The sequence below is a fragment of the Aulonocara sp. 'chitande type north' Nkhata Bay genome, linkage group LG9 (genome assembly GCF_057382095.1).
Source record: "Aulonocara sp. 'chitande type north' Nkhata Bay isolate Kocher_YH1m ecotype deep benthic linkage group LG9, A_spYH_male_GT1.1, whole genome shotgun sequence".
NCBI classification, from domain to species: domain Eukaryota; kingdom Metazoa; phylum Chordata; class Actinopteri; order Cichliformes; family Cichlidae; genus Aulonocara; species Aulonocara sp. 'chitande type north' Nkhata Bay.
In genome coordinates, this window is record NC_141352.1 from 17,431,338 (window position 1) to 17,450,486 (window position 19,149).

General features: G+C 37.1%; 1 long non-coding RNA gene across 2 annotated transcripts; it reads left to right on the forward strand.

Annotated features, from left to right (window-relative positions):
* The first annotated feature begins 14,654 nt into the window (after nt 1-14,654).
* LOC147321938 (uncharacterized) lies at nt 14,655-18,780 on the forward strand. Of its 2 annotated transcripts, XR_015131035.1 has the most exons (6): nt 14,655-15,325; nt 15,802-16,390; nt 17,234-17,263; nt 17,729-17,797; nt 17,978-18,052; nt 18,410-18,780. It is a non-coding gene; the product is annotated as an uncharacterized LOC147321938 (long non-coding RNA). The 2 variants fall into 2 exon arrangements; XR_015131034.1 differs by having other exon boundaries at nt 14,657-16,390.
* The last annotated feature ends 369 nt before the right edge of the window (nt 18,781-19,149 follow it).

Sequence of the window (19,149 nt, forward strand, 5' to 3'; positions counted from 1 at the left end):
CATCTACACCAGTCAGGGAGGGGCAGCCATCTGCCAGATTATTAATCAAGATAAATAATTGAATGTAACCTCTGACGACTAGTATTTCACGAGTGAGATGTGATCCATTGTTCATCATGGTTCTCACTTTAGACAGAGTTCTCCTCTTTGTCACCGTAGCAGCTCTGTGGTGTAGCGTTTTGACCATTTGATTAACTAACAAAAGATCCCTGGTTCAGTCCTGGGAGAAAGCTCAAACCCAGAGGGATTCGTGTCAGGGAGGGTGTCTGGTGTAAAAACTCAGCCAAACCAAGCATGTACAGCTTCCTGCTGTGGAGACCCCTGTGAATAAGGGAGCAGCTGAAAGTAGGTTCTTTATCACCATGTCCAGAGAGTCCGAAGAAGAATCAGAGGAAAGATTCTGGTCCTCTCTCAGTGATTTGTTTATTTCTCAATCATCTGTTGTTTCACTTGTACTTCGAATGACTGTAATGCATCTTTCATTTAATTTAATTTTAATTAATTTTATTAGTTTCATGTTGTTCAATTGCATGTAGGCACTGACTCTGCAGTTGTTTTTGATTTTTGCATGTGTTAATTCAGTCTTTTAAATCTACTTTGTTGCATTTTTAATCCCAGCTTTCTGACATTTAGTTCATCCTTTCAGAGAAGGTATTCTCTGTGTGACCCTTTCTTTCAAAGAAATATTAGACTTAAGTCATTTTAGTTTGAAAAGACCTACTGAGCTATGCCACCCCCTCCTGTTCCCTCAGCTGAGAGATGAAGCTGATCAGCTTGTGTCCTGCCATTCATGCCTCGGGTTGAAGATGTTTTCTTCGGCCAGTGATTTCCACTGGGACAGTGGACAGTAGAGGAGTAAGACATACAGAGAGGATCAGCATCCTGCATGCTGCTGGCTGGATGAAAGCAGATCAAACACTGTCTGCAAAGCCCCTCCATATTGCTCCTGAGAGTGTGTATCCTCTAGGTGGGATTGGTGTGTAGGGTGGGCAGATGGCCTTATCCTTCCCTGTGGGGGCTGGTGTGAGGTTCCACTGTGGTCCCATGGGGCAACATATTTGCTGACACACACTCTTACAAACACACACCTCACATAACCCCCAGCAACTCACAAAGCAACCTATGAGAATCTACTGTATACATTATATCTGAGTCTTCTGGTACCTATCTATCAATCCATCTATTTATATCCACCCATCCTGTTTGAACTATTTAACCCCTGATGGATTGCAGGGCTTCTCTTTCGAGTCAATTCATATGCAACTAAGCCGAAAGCAGTGATTCTTCTTGTAGGCTGACATGTGGCATTGTCATTCGGGATGTTAGAAAGTGTTATAGAGTTCTCCTCCCCATGCGTTGCGCTTTACAAAAGTTTTTCTCTGTGTGCTATCTGAGTGTCTTTAGCCGCAAGGCTTTTGTCCGTGCCCAACTGTTATTCCTGCGGGTGATGAAGTTGGTGGTAGGTTAGTGAGGAGAGGACTTAGTGTTACTGTACTGCCCTTGCTCCCTCCCTCTTTCTTTTGCTTCTGTTTCTACAGTACATCATCCCACCTTTTCTTGTGACGCCTCTGATGTGCATGCATTGAAATACTTCTTCAGAACCTTTTTAAGGTTATTTGATCCAATGAGAACTGGTGTAAATACTGTATATGTTTTTTTGTTTTTGTTTGTTTTTTCCGCTGACACACGCTGACCATGTAATTCCTTTGGAAGAGCTTCCTCATGTTGTTAGACCCCCAGTTGTGCATGAGTCTTTTCTGGGGTGAGTATTTTCTTCATTCTGGTGCATACATGCATTAAGGCACTTCAGGCATCCTTAATGTTTTGTTTTTTTGTGTGTTCCTGAGGGAAGGATTTACAACATATGGACACTGTACTCCTGAAACATGCGCATCCATGCACAGACAAGGTGACCTCTCTGCCTCTAAAGATGTTTGCCGTTAGTCCAGCTAATCCTGACTAAGCTGTCCACTTAGATAAACACTTGGAGGGTGTCGCTCCCGTATGGTATACAAAGAGTAAGTGCCAGAGTTCAGTTCACGTTCTCACTTTTACTGTCACATCTTGGGGAATGGATCCTTCCTTGGGGGAGGAAAGAGAGATAAAGATTTAGAGACAGTCTTACACATAGCTTATTGTACCAGTGTCACTTTTCTACAAATACTGAAGAGCACAGAAGATGTGAACATGGAGGAAGTGGGAGATTTCATTCCTCTTGGGGTGGATTAGCTAATAAGCACCCTTGTCTTTTCCTCATCTTCCTTGTTTCCTTCATCAGTTTTTCCCTGAGAATGCACAGTCACCAGCCACACAGGACAGCCAGTGATTGATTTTCCCACTGACTATCACGAGAGCATAGGAGTGAGCTGTGCAATCTACTATAACCAGTGAGTGTACACTGGACGGCCACAAAATTAAAACCACTGACAGGTGAATTGAATAAGATTGATCATCTCATTACAGTAATGTGCACTGTAACGTCATCCACACACAGCCCACTATAGTAATGGCACTCACTGATGGCAGCGGCCTCCCTTTGGAGGACAGTGCGCCGCACCAAACTGCAATAATTGCTCAGAACAGCTTGGGGAACACAGCAAAAGGGTGTAAAAATGAGTTTTTCCTTCCCACTGTCGCCAGGTGCATATTTGTGATAGGGTCATCTGAAGCTAGTACAGTCTCTGTAAATATCATGCTCTTCCCTTGCCTTTAAAAATGTTGTAATTCTAACTATGCTTCTATTGTTTGTGAAACAATTTACTGTGACCCCAGTCAGCTCCCGCTGGTCTGTGAGGTCAAAGGATAGAAGAAACTAAAAGGCCCCAGGGTGTGGATGTTTAGCAGCTACCTCAAGACTGACATGACTGTTTAAGCACCTGATGGTTCGCACTGGTGCCAAACATCGGCAAATCCGAGGCCAAACGGTCGTAAACCTGCTCATCCAGGAGACCAGAGGTAATGATTCAACAGAGCGCGAGCTGACAGTGATGGAGATGAAAGGACGAGGCGGTTGCTGAGTGCACTACCACAGCTAAAAGTACATGTGCTTCTGCTTTGCGGGTCACGCCGTGCATGCGTGTTCCTAAGTGTATTGTCTATCAAATGTTTGTGACTGTGCCCTGCCACAGGAAAATAAAGTGTCTTGGCCCTGGAGCCGCAGTCGTCCATCCCCACCCCCAATACTGAGTCATGATGGCTTTTTGACAGTAGAGCTTGGAAGGCAAATGCCCCCGTCCTGCTGAAACATTCATGTAGCCTTATGATCCTCTCCTCCAACTAATGTACCCTAACAGGCCTTTATGGCCTCACTCTAGCCTAGCGTCACCTTAGTGCTGCTTCCCGGCATCTAAGTCCTTAACACCCTGCTGGTCTTTTAAGCCCTTTCAGCAGTTTTACTGGAGAGGCCTTGCCTTAGGAAGTTTTCCTTAGCAGACAAAGGAAGGCTGCGTAGTCATTACTGCAAGAGACGCTCTAAATAAAGCTGCATATATGCACATGTGTGTCCTCCATGTCTTTGGGGATGGCTAAGGCAGGCTCTGTCATTTGCTTCCAGGTTCATGTTGTTTCCCTTCTTGTTTCTTTCATCCTTCACATGTGGTCATTGACAGTTTTTGCAACCTGACTCCTAAGCACTGCATTGATCTGTTAAGATTGTCACTTTTAAAAAAAGCCCCATTAGGGTTTAAGGTTTGACAGTTGATATCAGCATCCGTTAGTGCTGCGTAGTGACCCGGAGAGCAGACAGGAAGGCGTTGAAGAGCAGGAAGGGACCACTGTGTGTAGTTACATAGTTTGCTTTTTTTAAAAAAAAAAAACAAAAAAACAAGAAAAAAGTCAGAAGATAAAACTTAAGAAAAAGTCAAAGTGCTGTAAAGCTTTCTGCACTGAGCAAAATGACCTCAGTGTGTCATTGGACCGTGTCCTCTGTGTGTGTCCACCCTGTGTGGGTCCACAGGGAGATCTGGCCTGAGCAGTGTGTTTTACTATTCTCTCGGCCTCCCCACTGTGTTTACCTCTCCGTGGTAAAAATGCCATATGCTAAATGGGCTAGTGTTACGGCTCTGGTTTCCAGGCGGCCCATCGGCCCCACACACACTCCAACATCAGTCAGAATGGATATCTAAGCTATATCTAAGCCTATAAAGTAGAACATCATTGATCTGTTTATGCTTTTTTTTTTAACAATCTCCAACACATGAGATTCATCTCGGTCACAGACAATCTTCTGATGCTCATTGATTCATTTGGTAACACCAGACCAATTAATTAGCGGTAGCAATCATTGCCGTCCTTTGTTTTCAGTCCTCATTGAAGCATGATCTATTACCTCACAGTGTTTACAATTCAGGAAGTCAACTGAATAATTGTTGCTTGGTTTGTTTTATTTTTAATTAAGCATTCAGCAACACATATAGGCTCACGCCACACAACTTTACACCCCAGACTACATTATTGACAATGTTCTTATTGACTGAGATAATAGTCATAGAAAATGCCTCAGGATACGGTAAGGACCAGTCCATATCTCTCTTAATGTACATTCATCAGAAGAAAACTGCACACGTCTGCAAGAATTTTCTTCACTTCTGGAGTGAAGTGAAGAAATGGTGCATAGTGTCTACATACCAGATATAAAACTGTGTCCAAACATCTTTATTGTATCTGTTTTACTAAACAGTTTACTAAATTTAAATTATCCTAATTACAAGTTGTAAATCACTTCAACTGAGGGCTGAAAAGCACAACACAATACAAGCAGGCAAAAAGTGAGCTTTTACTTACGAGCTGCTACACAAAAATCTATGCTAAGCTGACATTAAATTAAAATTTTAAATAATGCCCAAAATTAAATCATTTCAATTCAGGCTCAAGGAAGATGGGCTACAAAAGGAGGCAGGATGCACATATGAACTGATAAATAAAGGGCAAAGAGGAAGTTTTTCCAGATGTCCAGAAATTCCAGAAATATTCAGTGTCACGAACAGAAAAGAAATGGACATAAATGTGTTATTTAAATTAAACAGATGACCAGTTTGAGGAAGACCATTTGAAATTTAAAAAGGCTGAATTTGAGTTTTAGCCTTTGTTACATTCCCTTAAAAGGTCCAGGGATGAGGGAAAGGGAAAAAAGGTGTCCGGGTTGAAAAAAAGGAGACATGGGGGCAAAATGGATAAATTAAAAGGTTTTATTAATGTTCCTATTACTAACTAAACTGAAAGAGACAGACAAGCCGCTTTCAACTTTTAAAGAAGGAAAACAAACCCAGGCATTGGCCAATAAACTGAAAAGTAAGTAAAAAAAAAAAAGGGTTAGTTACTAAAACACTCATTTCCACAGAGCAGGAGCAATCAACCACCATGCACACAGCTCACTAGCTGCAAAACCACCAAAGCTCTCTGGCATTAGGGCTCACCTTTCTCTGGCCCTAAGCACTCTTAATTGCGGATGGGAGTCAGCTGTACAAAAAAAGGTGGCACCAAAGGCAGGGGAGATGGCATAATCCTGAAAACACACATCACAGACTGGAAACAATGCCAGTGTGATACTAGGTGTCATCAGATAATTGAGTTATCACACACACTATGGGAATTGTGGCTTTACTAATCTGTGGTACCGACAAGAAAATAAGTATACAATAATTATCATGCATTGAGCAGTGCTAGGAAGAGAAAAGACAAGAGGAGGGAAGTAATGAAGTACAAGTATATTTTTTACTGTACTTAAATAGCGTTTTCAGGTATCTGTACTTTGGTATTTCTGACAACTTTTTACTCCCTACATTTAAACACAAATATCTGTACTTTGTACTCCTTACATTTACCAGGCTTATTACTTTAGGTTCTACTGTATAATTTATGGCTTTATAGGAGTTAAAGTGGACCAGAGCAAGTTGTGGTACTTTAGCATTAAGCTAGCGCTACAGACGAGGGGCTAGCATAAAGGGAGCAACGTTATTTCAAATGTAAAACAAACTGTTTGCGAGCAGTCTGTCGCACAGTGTGTTGGTAGCTGAAGGTCCACCTGCTGTATTTCACAGGGAGAGATAAGGGCGAGAACGGTTTTAGTCGGAGGTGGAGAAAGATGTAAGAAAGAGGGAAAGGGATGGAAGAAGAGGGGATATATTTAAAGGTAAGATCTGATCAGTGACACTTGATATACTGCAGATTTAAAGAATACATGTAATTTTACCATTTATAATCTATATATGATGTGTTTTCATAAATTATGTATTTTCATATTGTGAAACATCCAACCTTGTGTTATTCAAATGTTGCATGAAAGGACTTTTTGTGCAGGATAAACAGGTTGCCTTGGAGTACTGTGGTGAATTTACAGTAAAGCACTGTGTTGGACTGTTGCACAGTGGCTGTGGTGCTCGTGGTCAGATTTAGGTTGAATTCAGTTGTATAAATCCACAAGAGCAGCAGGTCAGCTGATCAAAGTCTGTACACAAACAAAATCTGTTGGAGCTCACGTTTGAATTTTTTTTAAAAGTTGTAGTGTTTTCCCTGCGCTGAGCAACTGCAACAGATCTTAGGGTTCCCCCATCTGCTGAAGCTCATGACTTTTTCTAGTGTATTTTTTTAACACATATATCTGTACTTTGTACTCCTTACATTTACCAGGCTTATTACTTTAGGTTCTACTGTATAATTTATGGCTTTATAGGAGTTAAAGTGGACCAGAGCAAGTTGTGGTACTTTAGCATTAAGCTAGCGCTACAGACGAGGGGCTAGCATAAAGGGAGCAACGTTATTTCAAATGTAAAACAAACTGTTTGCGAGCAGTCTGTCGCACAGTGTGTTGGTAGCTGAAGGTCCACCTGCTGTATTTCACACCCATACGGTAAAAAAATACATTTTTCCTGGCCAAAATATATTTCAAATATATGGTAAATATATTTTGTATTTGTGATGCTCCAAAAAAATATATTTTTGAAATTGAAAATATATTTCTTTCAAACCAAAATACATTTCAAAACATATTTTAGGGTGAAGAAAATACATTTCCAACCTTACAGTAGAATGTATATCAAAGTATCCTTTATTTAAAATATATTTAGTGCAATAATGATGATAATGATAACAATACTAAAAGTAACATGTTTTATGCACATCTGCAAAAAACAGTTGGATTCAAACAAAACAGAGTCAAAGGTCTATCACGAATTAGGTTGTTTATTCATTTGCTTACAGTATTTCACATTACACAATATCTCACTATAATGTAGCGTTCATTGACTTTGAAATTATCTGTCAGTGATACAGTAAACAAGATACAACAACTGCTATGTACACTTTAGTTTTTGACAATATATACAATTTAGTACTTAAAGGAACACACTCCACTGTTATGGAAATAGGCTCATTCTCCACCTCCCTCAGAGTTAAAAATGCAGCGTCTTCTTTCTAGAGCCGTACGTTAATAGGGCTCTGGAGCGTGATCTTACGGGATGGGGCGTAGCCAGGATTTTTGGTCAAGGCGCCATATTAGCAGGCCAAACAAATGCTTGCTGTGTGGTCGGTTGTAATGTTAGATTGCACTACCGACAAAGGAATAAGCTTGAAAACAGGCTCTCTTTTCATTGTTTCCTCACCTGGAAACATCATGAGGGAGCTTATGTGTTGGATGTTACCAAAAGAAGGCGTCTAGCCTGGATAGCAGCTGCGAGACGAGCTGATATTCAGTTCTCTACCAGCCACAGATATCTGTTGGTGTGCTCCAGTATTTTCATTCAGGTAAGTTCTAAATAAGTTCATATTATTATTTATAGCCTGTTAATTTTATTTTCAATAGCACAAACTTAGAACAAACATGCAGAACTACCTTCTATTTATAGAGTTGCTAATTATTTGGCATTATTGCAACAAACCAGCCTATGAAATGAATGAAACAAATCCTGACTGGGTTCCAACACTACACATGGGGCACTACGAAATCCCTGCTTCAAACTACATGCTACATACCACCATGCCAATCAGATTACTTCTTCCATGTGAGGGTAAAAAGGTGACCTTCCTGGATAAGATGGCAAAGGTTTGCTGCGTTTTGGTGAACATGTGCCCCAGTGTGGTAGTAAAACCAGGGAAAAATGCTCTTGTTAAATACTTTTAAGTCTTGTGCTGTTTATGTAGTGATAAGTTTTCAAAAGAGACAGTAAATTACAGAATGCTAGTAGTGGGTGATATTATACAAATGCTGTCATGATTTTATGTGAACATTTTGTCATTTGTAAACTATACATAACATTTTTTCTACATTGTAACTGATGTGATGTTCGACAAAGTGCTTTTAATTAAAAATAGGCAAACATTTCTTTGTTTCTTTATTCAACTTTTGAACAGTGGTACATATTCAGTAAATGCAAAGTATTTACATGGCCCCCTAAATTAAAACATTATGGGTTATTCAGAACAGAACTATGCTTGGAAAAATATTGTCCCATCAGTTGATCCAACTCCTCCACAGTAGCAGGTGGAACCTTTCTTTTTTGAGGATGGCTTCTTTTACCTGTCACAACGAATGGTCTGTTTATGTTTTGATCAAGAACCTTTTTTTTGGGCAGCTGAAGAGGAGAAGTCTATCTTATGGCCAACCTCTGGCTGTATCTTGGTCATATTACCCAGCAAAACCCAGTATGCAGGTTCATCTGTAACAGTCCTTGTGCCACAGATCCTCACTGTTGCTTCTACATTAAACAGAAGAGCAGTGACATGGCTGCAAGTCTCCACGACTCTAGCCATACAGCTGCAGTGGGCGGCTTCAACCTTCCCTGTGATGCTCACAATGACCTGTGGCTGCAATGCTGCAATTCAGTCTTTAAGAGTGCAGGACCTAAAACACACACAGACAAAGTTCATTTAAAGACAAGAACTTTAATAAGCCAAGTCCGACACAAATGTGTTTTATTGTGTGGATGCTTTAAGCATCCACACTATTGAGTTCCTGTTTCTCTTTATTCTTTATACTTTATTCTAGTTGCTTCCGTACACTTTTTGGCACTTAACTACTTCCACAATTTTCAGCCGATTTTCACCGTTCAAATTTTAAACTATTCTGCTTCTTCTGCTAATGTGCGCTATGACTTTTGGTATTTTTAACTATTATACTTTTTAAAATATTAAGCTTTTTTCCTTTAATTTGTCCCATTGAAATGAATGGGAAACTTCTGCAATTCTGCTAAAATTTGCTTGTTTTTGAAACTTAACTACTTCCTCATATTTTCACCTAGAACAATCATTTAAATTTTAAAATGTTCACGAATTATTGGGCTATTCAGGTATGATTCAGCTTTTTCAAATCTTCTACTGTTTTACTTTTATGCCTCTTAAAGTTTTGAGTTGCAAAATTGTGATTTTTCACAAAATACATGCGTTGTTATGGTTGCTATGCTCTTGGCTTCCAGTGTGTCACTGAAGGTTTTGCAGTCTTCTCTTCATGTCCGAACAACTGTTTGCTACTTGCTCAATTTTCACTCAACTTCCACAAATTATACATCAAAACGTAGGTATTTTTGCTGGCTTTCAGGAAATGTCACTATCATTGTTGTGGGATTTATAGAATTTTCGCAAATCTCCTCAGACCAACACAATGTCAGAAAACTCTCCATATAAAGTGAATGGAGAGCTTGTTCAAAATCACCGCTGGATTTCTGTAATGAGAGGCATATTCGAATCGTCATATCTCCTTAACGAAGCAAAGTTAAGACATGAGGCTTGTCCCCGAATATCTTCAGACACCCCTGACGCTCACAATTCAAGAATTTCTTTCTCACCTATTACCGTTCTGAAATGAGTTGGACTTGTTTGAGGGTAGGAAATTCGTCCTTCGCTCAGATTTCTTCAGATTTCAAACTGTGGAAATGAACCACTTTTTTCTCTCGTCATAACTTTTTGTTGGATTTCCACAGAGACCTGAAAATTTCCATGATTGTTCACCAAAGCCTGCTGTCTCTTACGGTGAAAGAATGATATCGATACTCCAAATAGATTTCAAGTCACAAAGCGTTGTTTGAGGGCAAGTCAAGGCAGTTTTTGCTTCGCTCTACTCAGTTATGGTGCATTAGAAGTCAAATATCTTTAATAATTCATATTTTAATGATAAATTGTAAACACTGGAAGATTCCCCCATCTCTTCTGAACAAAACGGTGTAAGAATGACCGCTCTAGCCCCTACGGTTTGGAAATTATGGTCATTTGTTTGAGGGGAGTCCTCACTATGAGAAATAGGCTGCAATAATCCTGTGCCTCTCTGTGCTGCGTGTGTAAAAAGAGGCACATGTTTTGGCGGGAAAAAGTACACAGGCTCTCTGATTGGTGGATTCAAATTCAGCAGCTCCCAGGCTGACCTAGAAACTTACTTCTCTCTCCCTGTGCATTTTTTTTGCTGATTTTTTCATTTAACAAGTATATTTGAGGGACCCTCAGCATGTTCAGCATTTTTTCAGCTGTCCATTTTGCTTTTCCAATTTTTCTGTTTAACTTATTACTATTGTGCTAAATAATACTATTTCTGCTATTTTATAAGATTTGTGCGTAATATAGTATTTCTGCTAAATTACAATATTTCTGCTTTTTATACTATTTGTGCTAAAACATAGTATTTCTACTAAATGTAGTATTTATGCTTAATCATACTATTTCTGCTTTTTATGGGATTTGTGCCTAATATAGTATTTCTGCTTTTTATAGGATTTTTGCTCAAACATAGTATTTCTACTAAATGTAGTGTTTATGCTTAATCATCCTATTTCTGCTTTTTATAGGATTTCTGCTTAATATAGTATTTCTGCTAAATTATAGTATTTCTGCTTTTTATAGTATTTGTGCTAAAACATAGTATTTCTACTAAATGTAGTATTTATGCTTAATCATAGTATTTCTATATATTTCTGCCAGGTCCCCAGGCAGCCAATTCTCTGTGAGGACTGAGAAATTCAAATTTTCAAATCAGGGCCTGCACGGCTTCCCAGCCAATCATATATGTGTCCTGAGGCATTCAAATTTGCATATTGGGGCCTTCATGGCTTCTAAGCCAGCCAATCATATCTGAGGGCTGAGGAATTCAAATCCACAAATCAGGGCCTGCACAGCTTCCCAGCCAGCCAATCATGTATGTGGGCTCCAGGTATTCAAATTTGCATATTGGGGAATTCGTGGCTTCTAAGACAACAAGTCATCCATGTCATATATCTCTAAAAATTCATATTTTAATGATAAATTGTCAACACTTGAAGATTCCCCCATCTCTTCTGAACAAAACGGTGTAAGAATGACCGCTCTAGCCCCTATGGTTAGGAAATTATGGTCATTTGTTTGAGGGGAATCCTCACTATGTGAAATAAACTGAAAGAAGCAGGTCTATGTCTCTGTGCTGCGTGTGTAAAAAGATGCACCTGTTTTGGCGGGAAAACGTAAACAGCCTCTCTGATTGGTGGATTCAAATTCAGCAGCTCCCAGGCTGACCTAGAAACTTAGTCCTCTCTCCCTGTGTGTGTGTGTGTGTGTGTGTGTGTGTGTGTGTGTGTGTGTGTGTGTGTGTGTGTGTGTGTGTGTGTGTGTGTGTGTTTAGTGGGAGAGAGAGGACCCTGCCCTTATTTGACAGCATGTCATTGTAGGATTTAAATTGAACATAGTTAGACTGGTTGACTGGATTAGAGCCTGTGTTTGTGTGTCCCTCTGTGCATTTGTGTTTCAATAAGTTATTACTATTCTGCTAAATCATAGTATTTCTGGTACTTTTCGGTACTTGTGCTAAATACAGTATTTCTGCTAAATCATACTATTTCTGCTTTTCATAGGATTTATGCCTAATATAGTATTTCTGCTAAATTATAGTATTTCTGCTTTTTATAGGATTTGTGCCTAACATAGTATTTCTGCTAAATTATAGTATTTCTGCTTTTTATAGGATTTGTGCCTAACATAGTATTTCTGCTAAATTATAGTATTTCTGCTTTTTATACTATTTGTTCTAAATTATAGTATTTCTGCTTTTTATAGGATTTGTGCTTAATATAGTATTTCTGCTAAATTATAGTTTTTCTTCTTTTTATAATATTTGTGCTAAAACATAGTATTTCTACTGAATGTAGTATTTATGCTTAATAATAGTATTTCTATATATTTCTGCCAGGTCCCCAGGCAGCCAATCCTCTGTGAGGACTGAGACATTCAAATTTTCAAATCAGGGCCTGCACAGTTTCCCAGCCAATCAAATAAGTGTCCTGAGGCATTCAAATTTGCATATTGGGGCCTTCGTGGCTTCTAAGCCAGCCAATCATATCTGAGGGCTGAGGAATTCAAATCCACAAATCAGGGCCTGCACGGCTTCCCAGCCAGCCAATCACATATGTGGTCTCAGGCATTCAAATTTGCATATTGGGGAATTCGTGGCTTCTAAGTCAACAAGTCATCCATGTCATATATCTCTAAAAATTCATATTTTAATATTAAATTGTCAACACTTGAAGATTCCCCCATCTCTTCTGAACAAAACGGTGTAAGAATGACCGTTCTAGCCCCTACGGTTAGGAAATTATGGTCATTTGTTTGAGGGGAGTCGTCACTATGAGAAATAGACTGCAAAAATCCTGTGTCTCTCTGTGCTGCTGCGTGTGTAAACAGATGCACCTGTTTTGGTGGGGAAAAGTGCACAGCCTCTCTGATTGGTGGATTCAAATTCACCAGCTCCCAGGCTGACCTAGAAACTTACTTCTCTCTCCCTGTGTGTGTGTGTGTGTGTGTGTGTGTGTGTGTGTGTGTGTGTGTGTGTGTGTGTGTGTGTGTGTGTGTGTGTGTGACAGAGAGAGAGAGAGAGAGAGAGAGAAAGAGAAAGGCTTTTAATGGGATGATCTCATTCTAAGATTTAAATTCAATATATTTAGACTGGTTGACTGAATTGGATCTTGTGTGTGGGTCTCTCTGTGCATGTGTGTTTCCTCATGTGTACATATTTGTGATTGTGTGGCTATAATAAATTTTTTTGCAGATTTTTGTCATTTAACAAGTATATTTGAGGGACCCTCAGCATGTTCAGCATTTTTTCAGCAGTCCATTTTGCTTTTCCAATTTTTTGTTTAACTTATTACTATTGTGCTAAATCATACTATTTCTGCTATTTTATAAGATTTGTGCTTATATACTATTTCTGCTTTTATAGGATTTGTGCTTAATATAGTATTTCTGCTAAATGTAGTATTTATGCTTAATCATACTATTTCTGCTTTTCATAGGATTTGTGCTTAATATAGTATTTCTGCTAAATTTAGTATTTCTGATTAATTATAGTTTTTCTACTAAATCATAGTACAGTATTTCTGCTTTTTATGGGATTTGTGCTAAAACAAAGTATTTCTACTAAATGTAGTATTTGTGCTTAATCATACCATTTCTGCTTTTTATAGGATTTGTGCTTAATATAGTATTTCTGCTAAATTATAGTATTTCTGCCTAATTATAATATTTGTGCTAAAACATAGTCTCAATTTAAAATTACAATATTCATAGTTCATCACAGTGTCTCTGGTAAATCACAATATTTCTGCTCTGTTGTACTATTTTTCTAAATCATAGTGTTTCTGTAATGTTTAAGTATTTTTGGCTAAATATATTCTTTCTGTTATCTTATACTATTTCTCCTAAATTCTTGTATTTTTGAGAAGTTATCATGTTTCTGGTAAGTTACAATATTTCTGCTAAATTCTGCTATGCTATTGTATTTCTGCCAAGTATTATGTTTCCTCTAAGATATTGCAGTTCTGCTAAGTTATTCCATTTTAGCAAACTTCTTTTGCTTCTGCAAAGTTTTTACAATTTCTGCAACTTTTCAGCTTTTTCAGCTACTTTTTGCATACAGCTTCAGCTTTAAGCATCCACACTGCATTTTCGCAGGAAATGCAAATTTTTCTAGTTTACTTTCAAATCCATTTATCATAAATGTAACAAATAAAGTGTTTTTATGTATCCATCTATAGAACGCTGCATGTTATATTCTAAATCTGCATGTTTCTTTTTAGAAACCTATCAGCAAAAAATGAATCTAAAGTATGTAATGCAAGGATGTAATCACTTTCAAGAGGGAGAAAACATAAAGTTCGACTTTAAGTGACAACTATGGACACCTAATATGACAAGCAGATTCTGCAGGTCATTAATCAATGTATAAAACTAAAACAGAATGTATTTTTAGTGACACAGGACACAAACAAGGAAGCAAGATGTGTAATTAGGATTATTTATAATAAATATGAATTAATTAGGGCAATTTCTTTAACCATAAAGAATAACTAAATCCTTCAGGACAATGTCACATCAATGCACTGAACTCACTATGTTATCCCTCTAACAGAGCCTCTACATGTTCTCACTGTAATTTCCCCCTCACGAATGAATTTTTGCTAGCACTAATTTGAATGCTGGGGGGAATCAAACGCATTTTACTCGCAGTACTCAAGCTGACTTACCTTTGCTTGAATGACGGCGTACTCACAACGTGGAGGCTTAAAAATAGCCAAATCTTGTACCCAGTCCTTGGTGAATTGGATGTGCGCCTCCAGAGATTTATAATTGCGAAATTGGTGCGCCGTGTATGCTCTGACTCCACAGACAAGGTATGAGAGTAGATCATGCTAAGTCAATAGCGGTTTGGTCTTCAGGGTTTCTACTTCACGGCTATATTTCATACGGGTCCACATTTCAACAATCAAGTACCGTCTCTTTGCATCTGGACAGAATCTGTCTCTATACCGTCATTTTCTTTTGAGCTACGTTTCAGAATGGTTCGTAGCAATCTTGTTTTGATTCGTGACCTGCCAAGATGGTGCTGCGCTCCCACAATGCATTGCGACATTACGTCAACTCCAAAGCCCTTTGCGTGCAGGAGTGTATGCGCATGCGCATTGCCACGGTGGTTTAAAAAATAAAGATATAATGAAAAGTAATTAATAAAAATTAAATATTTAAACATTCCCACAAATGTGCAATGAACGTGCAAAAACTCTCTTTAGTAGTTGTTGCTGTTTCTTTCTTTCTTTCTTTCTTCTTTTTTTTTTTTGAAAAATAACGACGTCTCTGAGGCGCGAAATCTGACAGCGAGAGGAACGGCCGGATACAGGAGACGGGAAGAAACAAGCCGATTATGTTCGCGTTAATTAAGTGGTTGGAAGATGTAAAATTCTCAATTCTGCCAACTGAACATATACGAGATTTTAATGAGGATGAATAATTAGCCGGCATGGAGGAAACGGACCTTTATTTCGTGGAGTGGCGACAAGAAGCCAAGGCGGGTGGCCAGTCTAAGAAGCCTCCATCATCAAGCTAGCAGGTGCCTTTTCCCATATAATATTACTTTATTCTCGTGTATTTGGAACGGAAGCGTAGAGCTGCCACCCAGGCAAAAGAGAAATATAAGTATATCACGTTATAACGTGAAAAGTTTATCGTTCTAACAATATACTATCATGTTTGAACAACATGTTTGAACAACATTGTACGAAAAATGTACATAATTATCACGTCCGTACAATATTGTGCGAACGTGACAATTATGTATATTATAATAACGTGATATTATATTATACAAACATGAAAAGCATAATGTTAGAACAATAAACATTTCACGTCATAACGTGATACAGCTCTATTTTTCTTTTGCCTGGGTGGCAGCTCCACGCTTCCATAATTTGGTAATCAAAATATGTAACTTAATTAATTATATTGTGACGTACTTTTGCCTTTTCTTATTATTCTGCCTTCTCAATAACTATCAAAGCCTATTCACATTTAATTTGGCTTTCACAGAAATCCTACCTCTCCTTCTGGCTACAGAGTACTTACCAAGGTTAGAAACAAAGAACAGTTATGCTTTATTAATGTTCGCTAATTACAATGTTCCACATTTCCTTGCTTTTTAAGTCATTTTTAGGCTTTTTAGAGTTTTTGTTTTTTATTTTTTTAGCAGTAATGTTTCTGCCTATTTATTTCAGCCCATGAAATCGAATGCAGATCTTCCTAATGTGAGATTTACATAAATGTAAGTAATTTTGTTTGTCATTGTCATTAATGTTGTTGCTGTTGTTGTTTTTGTGCAGTTTGCAATCATATAAACCTAGCAAGCATCAGTCAGCACAGTGACTAACCTAAACAGATTCTTGCTTTATTCACATATATTATATGTAATTATATATACCTGCACATTGTACCTAGGGTTGCAGCCACTTGGCCCCACCCCATTGTTGTGACAGCCCTGATTGTACTTATACACTGCATCTGAACAGGGAACAGTCTGCCACATTAATGTATTTTTAAGTGACTTGTTTGTAATACATGAATTTGTTTTTTACAGATGTCAAAGTCTCAACCTCATGCTGCCCTCCCCCATCCTCCTAAAGTAAGTATTTGTTGTTGTAGTTTTTTATGCGGTGTCTTTGTCACATGCTAATCATAATTATTGAAATAACTGTTTTCTAACAGATTTTCCAAAACACTAGTTATGTTTGTTGTCATTCAGACCAATACTACTGCTTAGACATTGTTTAGTGGTCATGCATGTTTGACAAGCTCGTTATGATACCAAAACAGTAGGCCTATCACAATAATCGATATATCGACTTAACACACAATACATGTACATGACCTCAATAATTGTTGATGATGTAATTTATCCGCCATTATATTTACAAAAATAAAATATAATGATAACATAACAATAACATTAAATAACATTGTTTTCTATTTGTTAGAAAATTTACTATTTATTCAAGTTTTTAAGGTATCTAATATTTTGATTCCTAATTTCAATGATCTAAATACTTTAAGAATTAGATGTTGGTTTGTCAATTGAAAGTGTGTAGATCTTGCATTATTATGGTGTTATATTATGATTATACATTCAAAGACATAAAATGGTCTTAAAATGACAATGACATAACTTGTCGCAATTGTTTATGGGGCAATATACCGACCAACAAAAAGTCGCTATCGTAACAGGCCTTCAAAACAGACGGTTTTATGATTGATAAATTCAAAAAATAAATACATTTAATTTCTCTGAGATTCTCTAATATTCAGTTACAGTTCACAACACAGTTACCCGTACATGCAGTATTATACTGTAAATATAAATCTCTGCATTTAGCATCCCACTAGAAGCGTCACAGTTACTGCCTCTTTTTTTTTTTTTTTTTTACAAATACCTGTACTATCACTAACACATTTACTGTTTTACTTTTAGCCTGTGGATACAAATGCAGATTTCCTTAATGTAAGTTGTGCATTTTAATTACATCATGTTATTTTTATTATTATTTATTTATTTATTTTATTTTACATTCAAATATTTCAAGCTTCTTGGTTAAAGAAGCTTGATTGCTAGTAGGTAAAGAATAGTTCACCTATAATTCATATTCCCAATTAATTTCTCACCTCTGATTGAATGCCTTTGTTTGTTTTCCTTTTGACTATAACAAAACATTTTTGCTGGATATATATGGTGAATTTATATGCATAGATACAGTCGTAGTGCTTGACACATGCAAACAGCAGTAGATGTAGTAAAAAGGAAATAATTACAATCATGATGTTGATTGCTGATGTCAGTATATATATTTTAGAGGAATGTTTTGTTTTTCACCCAAAATGAACTATATTGCTTCAGAAGAGATTTATTACCCTATATAAACAGTATCTATATATTGTTCTGTTTTTTGTTTGTTTTTGTTATTTTCAGGTTCAATGGTGCGTGTTCTTCTAATGGCCGCCTTCCCACTGGAGGTTTTGATCCACAGCAATTTAAAAGGTAATCAGCTTTGAAAGTCAGTTCAAATGGTTAGCTAATAGTACTTTAAAAAGCCTACTTCTCTGTCACCAGTTTCTTTACCAAAAAGCATAATATTGTAGTTCAAATGTTTAGATGAACAAAGATCAGATTTTTGGAAATTTAACTAGCCAGACACTCAAATGTTAATGCTTTTTATAGGAGGACACAGCAAAACAGACATCGGCGCAGAGCGAAGAACTGCCCTTGATAAAGAAACCATGACAGCCATATATAGTAAGTGAAGACTGTGTATCTAAAATTGCATACTGCACAAGTAACTCACTTTGCAACAATAAAAATTGCACAGATAGGTGATGAAGCATTGAAGTGGTTGGACTCAGACAAAGAAGGTCAACAGATTGAATGATGGAGAGTAAGGATAGATGACCAAAAGGGGTGTTAGTATTACTGTAATGTGAACTGGATAGACTTTCCATCGAGGGGGAAAAAAAAGGTAAAATTATGTGGAAAATATATCTGTATCTCTATAAACGGAAATATCTGTTTGCTAAATGAAGCTAGCTAATTTAAATCATGTTTTTATTTTAACTCTGATAAAAGTACTAGAACTGTGACTTTTGTTTGTTACAGTGGCGGTAAGGAAGAGGTTCCCCAATGTATCCAGAGGGGCTTTGGGGATTGCAGTCAATTCAAAGCTGGGGGAACTCAGACTGTTGGAAAAGAAAAAAAAAGTTACATTTTAAATATGTTTTATGTTCGTACACACCCACATATATATATCTATATATATATATATGTGTGTGTGTGTATTCCTCTGCTTGTTATTGATCAGTAAACATCTTTGAGTGATCACATTTTTATTGTGTTAATAGCAGTTCACATCAAATTCACAGTATCGTTACTTATAAGTGTTTGTTGCAGTTGCATTTTGTATAGTAAAATGTATGTATATATATGTGTGTGTGTGTGTGTGTGTGTGTGTGTGTGTGTGTGTGTGTGTGTGTGTGTATATATATATATATATATATATATATATATATATATATATATATATATATATATATATATATATAAAATTTTTATTTTTTAAAAATTTTACAATTTTTAAGAATGTTATGAAAATAAAGTTGTATAATGTATGTTCCTAGCTTGATTTATATGCTGTGTTTGTTTTAGATATCAAATAAAGATTTTCAGTTGTTACATGTGAATGTGTTTTCTTCGACTGAAATATATGAAGGGTAAAATATATTTTTGAAAGATTTTTAATTAATTTTCAATTATATTTTGAAATATATTTCAAAATATACAAAAATTGGCCAAAAAATATATGCGCTAAAATACATTTCAAAATATATTTATATATTTTG